General features: G+C 46.9%; 1 long non-coding RNA gene across 1 annotated transcript; it reads right to left on the bottom strand.

Moving 5' to 3' along the window:
- Positions 1 to 4,946: 4,946 nt before the first annotated feature.
- Positions 4,947 to 5,495, bottom strand: LOC131518124 (uncharacterized). Its single transcript, XR_009264930.1, has 2 exons — positions 5,159 to 5,495; positions 4,947 to 5,079 (listed from the first exon to the last, which is right to left on the bottom strand). It is a non-coding gene; the product is annotated as an uncharacterized LOC131518124 (long non-coding RNA).
- Positions 5,496 to 8,489: the final 2,994 nt, after the last annotated feature.

Here is an 8,489-nt window from a genome sequence, read left to right as displayed (position 1 = left end):
GTCCGCGGTGTGAGCACCAACCCCAGTGGGACGTCTGGGGAGAAGGCGAGGAGAGGAGGAAGATGGGAGGGGCTTATCCCCAGGGCTCATTTGTCCAAAGCCAGAAGGTGGGCGTGGGGGGATTCTAACACACAGGATTTTTTTTTTTTAATTTTTATTTAATGTTTTGTTTTTGAGACAGAGAGGGATAGAACATGAGCGGGGGAGGAGCAGAGAGAGAGGGAGACCCAGAATCCCAAGCAGGCTCCAGGCCCTGAGCTGTCAGCACAGAGCCCGTCGCGGGGCTTGAACCCACGAATGCAGATCGTGACCTGAGATGCAATCGGACGCTCAACTGACTGAGCCACCCAGGCACTCCCCTCTCAGGCTAACTTCTAAAAGAAGGCTAGAAGGAGGAACCATCAACCACTTATTTGCTCATTTCTACAGGCAGAGGTATTTTCTTATCTCGTTGTGTTTGTTCAGGAAAATCCCCAGGGTAGTCAAGATGGGAAGGGGGCTCAGCAAGTCCCAAGGGAGCAAAAGAGCCGCCTACTCATGCCCTACCCTTCCCCTGTGGTCTCACATCTCCCCTAGGTACGGGGCCTGAGGCCATGCGTCCCTCTCCGGCATCTGTGTGAGATTCAACCGAGGGCCTGTTAAAAATGCAGATACGGGCTACGCTCCAGAGAGTCCAATCAAATACATTTAAGGCACCGGCTTTCATAAAAAAGCTCCCCAGGTGAGGTAAACTGAGGACAAAATGTTTCCAGAACACTACCCTCGGGGATGGAAAGCATTGTATTTTAGGAACTACTCCAGGAGGCCCTTGGAAGCTGGAAGCTCCACCCCAAGGCAATAAATGGGGCCTGGCGCTTTATCTAAAAGTCACAAATGTTTACTGGGTAACAAACGTTAAGCGGGTAAATCTGAAAGTTTTGGCGTCGACGGACCTGGTTGTCTTCTCTTAACTGAGAGGCCAGGGACGGGCTTCTGTAACAACTGGACTTCGTGCCTTCAAGGGGCTCTTGGGTGGTGCCCTTGAACGCGTTCAGAAAATGTCGTGATGGGGAAATTTGCACTGCAAGGCCCTTTATCCGGAGCGTGTCTGCTGGGTGGGCAAGCAGGGAAGTTCACACACGTGCTTATCTCTTTTCCCCACACCTAACTTCACTTTCCCAAGACTTGAAAAAGCCTCACCAGGCCTGAAACTAAAAATCGCAACTCGGTCTTTCAGTAGGATTTGCATTTAATCCCACGTCTATGTAGATAAGCGATTAAAACACATACTGTCCTTTCTTTGCTACTTTAGATAAAGAACCACAGATACACCTATCAGGGCCTTCAGCTGTTAGCTCGAAGGCAGACGAGCACCGTTTGCCTCCGAGGGATTTTTCTGTGCCTGACGGTCAAAGACAACGTTCTGTGCAACAACTCTAGGCAAACTGTTGACAATCTCAGAAACCCTTTGGAGCGTGCACTACACATGACCACCCTTCATTGGCTTATCAAAGGGGTGAAGGAATGAAAGGTCCTAAAATCCTGCTAACGTGAGAGATGTGGCTTCCTTATGGGAAGAAAAGTACTTGAGGCAACTGAGATTAGCAACTTCCTGTATCTGGAAGGTATCGTGTTTTTTTTTTTTTACCATGGTCTTCTGAAGGTTTGTACGTTGCATGCCAGATGCAATAATTTCTTAGATAACCGGGCTTTTCTATTCCTCATCTGCAGCAACTGATAAAAAATGCCATTTTCAGGCATTGAAATTGGAGAAATAAGAGAAAGAAACTTTGTCGATGCTTTCTGTTTTTTAAAAAGTCTTCATGCAGGGGCGCCTGGGTGGCGCAGTCGGTTAAGCGTCCGACTTCAGCCAGGTCACGATCTCGCGGTCCGTGAGTTCGAGCCCCGCGTCGGGCTCTGGGCTGATGGCTCGGAGCCTGGAGCCTGTTTCCGATTCTGTGTCTCCCTCTCTCTCTGCCCCTCCCCCGTTCATGCTCTGTCTCTCTCTGTCCCAAAAATAAATAAAAAACGTTGAAAAAAATTTAAAAAAAAAAAAAAAAAAAAAAAAAAAGTCTTCATGCAGAGAGTGTCAACCGAAGGCATATTGGAATAATCTAGAATGCTGTTTTTAAAGCGTTAATAGTTTCAGCCCCAGCCCAGATCGTGAAAACAAACTCCCCGGGGCTGACTCGGTCGTTTAAAACCTCCCAGGTGAGGGGTGCCTGGGTGGCTCAGTGGGTTGAGTGTCCTACTCTTGGTTTTGGCTCAGGTCATAATCTTATGGTTTGTGGGTTCCAGCCCCACGTTGGGATCCACACTGTCAGTGTGGAGCCTGCTTAGGATTCTCTCTCTCCTTCTCTCTTTGCCCCTCCTCCACTCATGTTCTCTCTCTCTCTCTCTCTATCTTTCTCTCTCTCTCTCTCTCAAAATGAATAAATAAACTTAAAACAAACAAACAAAAAAACCTCCCAGGCAAGCCTAAAGTAGCCATGGCTGTGAGCCACCACAATCCCACACATCAAAATCATACCTAGGGGCTGCCTTTCAGGTGAAACCACCTTTGAGATGACGCCCTTTTCCTAGGCACCTCAATGGCTAAAAACCTGAATGGGGCTCATGGCAATTCTTCCTACCAAACTCTGTGCCGCACAGAAGCGTCCACGTGAGGTTCCACTGACAAAAGAACACGCAGTGAAACAGTAAGAGAGAATTCTGAGCTATGGCAAAACACGGATACTTTTATTGAAGCAATGTGCACTCCAGGGGTCATGTTTAAATATAAGGGATCCACGGGTTTGGTTTGAATTGGGGGCAGGAGGGATCCGAGCAGACGCTCAGTTAAGCCCAACAAATACCTTGATCTACTTGTTCTCTCTCCACCGTGACCTGCCCCCAGCCCTCACCCACCTGCCATTATCTCGGAAATTAGTCAGGACCAGGCAGTGGCTATTGCTACTCATCAGTTATTTATAACTGATCATTTATAACTGAGCTGGCCGTTCAGAAAGCGCCCCCTCCTAAGTTGTCTATATTAGCGTTTGCAGCTGGTTGTCTGTATTCGTGGCTAAGCATAGGGTTGGACGGGCAGATTTACGCGGGGATGAAGGACCACACAGGAATTGGAACAGAAGCATCCAGGCATCTCTGTGCCAGCCGGGCACCCAGGCGTGGTGCTCCGTCAACACCGGTTGGTGTTCCCTCTCTTCCCGTTCAGGAATGGTTAAGGTCTGGAGAGGGCGATGATGGCAACAAAATAAAACACAAACAAACAAACAAACAAATGCTACCTGGTAAGCTGCCTTGGCACATTCACACACCTCCTGGAGAACTCAGTCTACGGAATCGGATAAGTCCACCACCTTGACTTTGAATCAGAGCCTGCACTGGTTCCTGGAGGAACCCCAGTCATTACAGGGGGGTAGTTTTTTTTTTTTTAATTTATTCCCTCTAGGTAAAATTACAACTAATTTTTCTCGGAAGCGCTCAAGATCTTTCGTTTTGTTTAGCGCCATATCCTGAACACCGTAAGTTATAAACAATCGGAGAATTTCCAGATGGTGGCAGACTAAAAGTCGCAGACATGGTGGGGTCTTTTGTGCCCGTCCAGGACCCAGGCTCACTCATCCAACTCCTGGATTCAAACTTCCTCAGAAATGTATATAAGAAATTTCTACTACCAAAGTGAAGAACTCTGGTAGCAGCTCCTGACAAGGGGGTGATCTGGGCAAGTGAGGGGCCCCTGGAGGGAGGTAGTTTTCCATTCCAGCGAGAGTGAGCATCCATGATGAGGGGCTGCCGCAGGCTGCTTCTGGAGGTGACCCGCGGCGATGGGGCGTCACACTCTTCTCGTGGCGAATCTGCATGTGGGGTTCAGGTACCAGCCAAGACATCATTCATTGCTCAGACCACATTCTCTGGGGCTTTCTAGCACATCACCTGGCTGTGCCCGCTGGCATTCCCCTGCACCTGTCATGTTCTGGTCTAGGTATGTGATTACTCGTTTATCTTTTGTCTTCCCTCCAAAGAAGGACAGAGCGATCAAAAGAGGGAACTTGGCTGTTCTGTTTGCCACCTTATCCGCAGGCCCCATCACTTCTTCAGGTGTCATGGCCACTCAATAAAGACCCACTGAAGAAGCAACCCATTGAAGAAGCAAAGTGTAGGGGACTGAGGGAACCAGACCAGGAGGACGGTAGGCAGTGAATTTCCCAGCCCCTCTACTGGGTACGCGTGTAGGGAGAGGCTGGGGAATTTGGGGCCCACGTGAGTCTAGACAGGAGCCCAGAGGAAAAGGGGGAGGTAAAGAGGAAGCACTCTAGACCCTTACCAACCATTCAACGGCATGTATGCAACACTGATTTTGGAGACTCTCCGATAGCCCTTGCCCTGGGAACGCAAAACTAAATATCGCGTGGCACCTGCCAGGTCTGAGACGGGGAGACCAGCTGATGGACAAAAGCACCGTTTGGAAGATGCTAGTAACGGTGGGCATCACCGTCACCATCATCATACCGCGGGTTTATTGAGCACTAACTACAGCACAAGATACCAATCCAAGTCGTGTTGTGCATGAATCAACTCATTGAATCCTCACAAAACCACATGAAGTTATCACCTCTATCTTGCAGATCCAGAAACGGAGGTTACATCAATTGTCCAAGGTCACAAAACCAATACATGGTGGCAGGTAGGTAGAAAATTAAGGGGTTGTAGGGGCACCTGCGTGGCTCAGTCAGTTGAGTGGCCCGACCCTTGACTTCAGCTCAGGTCATGGTCCCAGAGCTGTGGGATTGAGCCCCGTGTCCAGCGCCGTGCTAAGGGCCTGCTTGGGATTCTCTCTTTCTCTCTCTCTCTCTGTCCTCCCTCTCTCTTTCTATCCAAAAAAGAAAGAAGGAAAAAGAAAAATCAAGTAGTTGTAAAGAAAAAAAATGAGAGAGACAGACAGAGTGAGCACCCTAACAAAACAGCAGCCTAAAGAATGAGGTTTATTTTTCTCATGGGTGGTAGTCTTGGAAGATGGGCAAGCTTCTGGCCACTCCAGTCCCCCGGGTCCTTCCATCTCGTCTCTGCCATCCCCTGTTGTCATCTGTCTGGTTGAAGCTGAGGGAGGAAAAGGGGCAGGTGACAGGTTCCCACTGCCATCCCCCTACCATTGGCCAGGATCCGGTCAACTCCGTACCTCTCGTCACAGAGAGGCTGAGGAGTACAGGTCTCTTAAAAATTGCACATGCCCAGCTACAACTATATTCTTACGGAAAATGACACTGGTTAGACTGGAGTGGGCGGATAGCAACCTTTACCACAGTGGGAAAGCCATCACGCACACCTGACTCCCAAGCAGCAGGACGAGTGTGGACAAGTCAGTCCATCATGTTATCTATACGTGAGGGAAGGTGTAAAGGCCAGATCAGAGAAAGTAGGGAGAAAGATTAATATTCCACGTGACCCAGGCGGAGACCGAATACACAGCGTAGTGATCACAGTCAATAATACTGTACGATATAATTCCAAATTGCTAGGACACTACATCTGAACTATTCTCACCACAAAAATAAGAAATGATCATTGTGATGTCATCGAGGCGTTACTGCTAAGGTGACGATCATACCGCAATATATAAATGTATCTGATCTACACATCGCACACCTTAAACTTACCCAATAAATGGGTCAAGCAGAATGAGAGCGGAATCTTCTTTGCCAAGACGACACGGCATGTACCAGATATATGTGCCCAAGTGGTAACAACATGAGCAAATGCAGAAAATGTCATGTATTTCACTTGAGTATTAAAAAGTAGTCTAGTGGGGGTGGCGACGGGGACAGGGGGTGAAAGGGGTCAGGGATCGTGTGGACTGAGACCGTACAGAGGCAAGATAGTGAATGACCTTGTATTCCATACTGTGGAGTTAATGACAGTGGATAATCATGACACTTTTTAAGCACAGGCCAGGGTTGGGGATGTGACTCCATCTCTTGTTAGATTGTCTGAGCTTTGGATTATCTCCTGGAGGAAGAAGCTGTAAATCTACTCTGACTAACCCCTGTAGAGCGAATCTGATCCCCACGGGAAGTCAGTTCATCTCACAAACCATCAGAACCCTGAGATCCACACTGAGGTCATGACGTATTGCAAGGTGTTTCACTTCTCCAAAAAAAAAAAAAAATTTCTTTAACAATTGTATTCAGACATTATCTTAAGATTTTGTGCAGAGTTAATGGCGCTTGGGTGGCTCAGTTGGTTAAGCATCCACTTCAGCTCAGGTCGTGATCTCACGGTTTGTGGGTTCGAGCCCCGTGTCGGGCTCTGTGCTGACAGCTCAGAGCCTGGAGTCTGCTTCAGATTCTGTGTCTCTGTCTCTCTCCTCCCCTCCCCCACTCACACTCTGTCTCTCTCTCTCTGTCTTTCTCTTCTCTCTCTCAAAAATAAACATTAAAAAAAAAGATTTTGTTCATAGTTACTATTGTTTCTAAGAAATGCTTTTTTTTTAATTTTAAATGATTTTTATGTATTGATTATTTATTATTATTTATCATTTATCCAGAATGCCCTCTTGAGGGTCCAGTTCGTGCCTATTCTTGGATAAGCCTCTTAAAATAGGGGGTCTTCACAGTCTTAGGGTCCCGGAGGGCTTTGAAAATCGGATGACAAAGAAACAAAAAAGAAAAAGAAAAAAAAATTGGATGACAAATTAGAATGTACACATATGATTTTGTTGGACTCCTGGGAAACAGGGGCCTATGGTCATTCATAAAGGAACTCACTCTTGAAGACCAAAAAGGGTCTTACCACAAAGGGAGGACCAGCCTATACGTGGGGTGTGTCAGAGCCCCACAGAGTGGTCTTGATTGAGTTCTTTCTTTCCCAGACTCCCGAGATCCCAGAGCTGACAGAAAAGTGTAAGGAGGTCCAGGGACTGGTTTTCCTGGGACAAAAGGACGAACTGTATAGAGAGGTCCCTGCACGTCACAGAAAACAAGCCCAAGCCACATCTCTTGGGAGAGATGTTTGGCCTGAAGAGAGAAACTTGCAATCCCCAGTGGTAATTCAGACCAGACTGGTGGCTATGTCTTTCCCAGTTTTTAAAAAATGCTATGTAAAAAAAAAAAAAAAAAGTATTTGTACTAGTTTTGTATTATGATGAACATGGCATTTAGTTTCCAAGTCCAAGTTCTAATGGCCCTCCACAGGTTTTGTTATGCAAATTAGCATACCAATTTGCAGATAGGTAATAATTACATGCCTGTCTGAAGATCACCACCGTTCAAACAAGTCCATTGCCATTCTTGTGTCTCCTTAGATATACATTTTTGGGAGATCACGACTCAAGTTAGAAGTGAAAAATGCCTCTAGCTTCCTGTGACAGTTCCTCTGTCTAGAAAGCAATCAAAGGCTGCATTTTTAGTAACTAGATGCTGTTTTGATGGCTTAATCCTTCTGATTTTACAGTCCAGTCTTTTCTGGGTAGAGTCCCGAACCTGACTCTGAAAGTTTCTTAACTTTACATACACAGAAAAGATTTCAAAACTGATCTGTTTCCGATACATCCAAGGTTCATCTGATGTGGGCAAACCAGACACAAAAACCAGCGTTGCTCCGAATTCCCCGATTATCTCCCTGAAAGCAGCAGTGAGAAATTCGTGCCAAACCTGACCCAGCCATACTGAATTTCATGGTGGGAGCTTCAGTTAAGAAGAGTCAAAGATTCCCTGGCTTCTCACCAATCTGTCTACTAATAAATATACTGACTGTTTTAACATACAAGTGAAACAGATGCTATATTTTGCACTGATAGGTTTTCTTGGGAAAAGAATTCGGTGAATGTTTTCTTCAGTTCTTTTTTTTTTTAACTTTTTAATGTTTATTTATTTTTGAGAGGGACAGCGAGCGAGCGAGAGAGAGAGACAAAGCGCGAGTGGGGGAGGGGCAGAGAGGGAGGGAGGCACAGAATCGGAAGCAGGCTCCAGGTTCTGAGCTGTCAGCACAGAGCCGATGCGGGGCTCGAACTCATGAACTGCAAGATCGTGACCTGAGGAGAAGTGGGACGCTTAAGGGAGGGAGCCGCCCTGGGGGCCCTTTTGTTCAGTTCTGCAGTATCTCTTTTTTTTTTTTTTTTTTTTTTTTTTTTTGCAATACAGATACAGAGCTGCTCCCGAAAGTGAACACTATTTTAAGTGAATTAGACATAGGGTTTACTTCCAGAGTGAACAAGGCAGCCTGCGGTACTTTGCAAACTTTTCGCTCATGTAGGGATCTCACAAGTGCCTCCAGGGTAGCTAGGAGATTTTTGCTGTGCTAGAAAACAAGGTACCTTTCCAGCCTCTGCAGCAGGATACAATGTCTCTCAACTTGGAGTGGTTCTCTCACTCAACACATGCTTATTAAGTACCCATGCACCCAGCGCTGGCGGGGAGCAGACCCCGGGCAGAGAAGGAGCCTCAGGGAACTCACAGCCTATCTGGAGAGACAGATCACAAATGAGTTGTAACAGTTAAGGCAATGCAATATGT

Source organism: Neofelis nebulosa, chromosome 7, assembly GCF_028018385.1.
Source record: "Neofelis nebulosa isolate mNeoNeb1 chromosome 7, mNeoNeb1.pri, whole genome shotgun sequence".
Classification (NCBI taxonomy): Eukaryota; Metazoa; Chordata; class Mammalia; order Carnivora; family Felidae; genus Neofelis; species Neofelis nebulosa.
The sequence above is the reverse complement of the archived record's forward strand: the minus strand, read 5'-3'. Positions and strand labels throughout refer to the sequence as shown.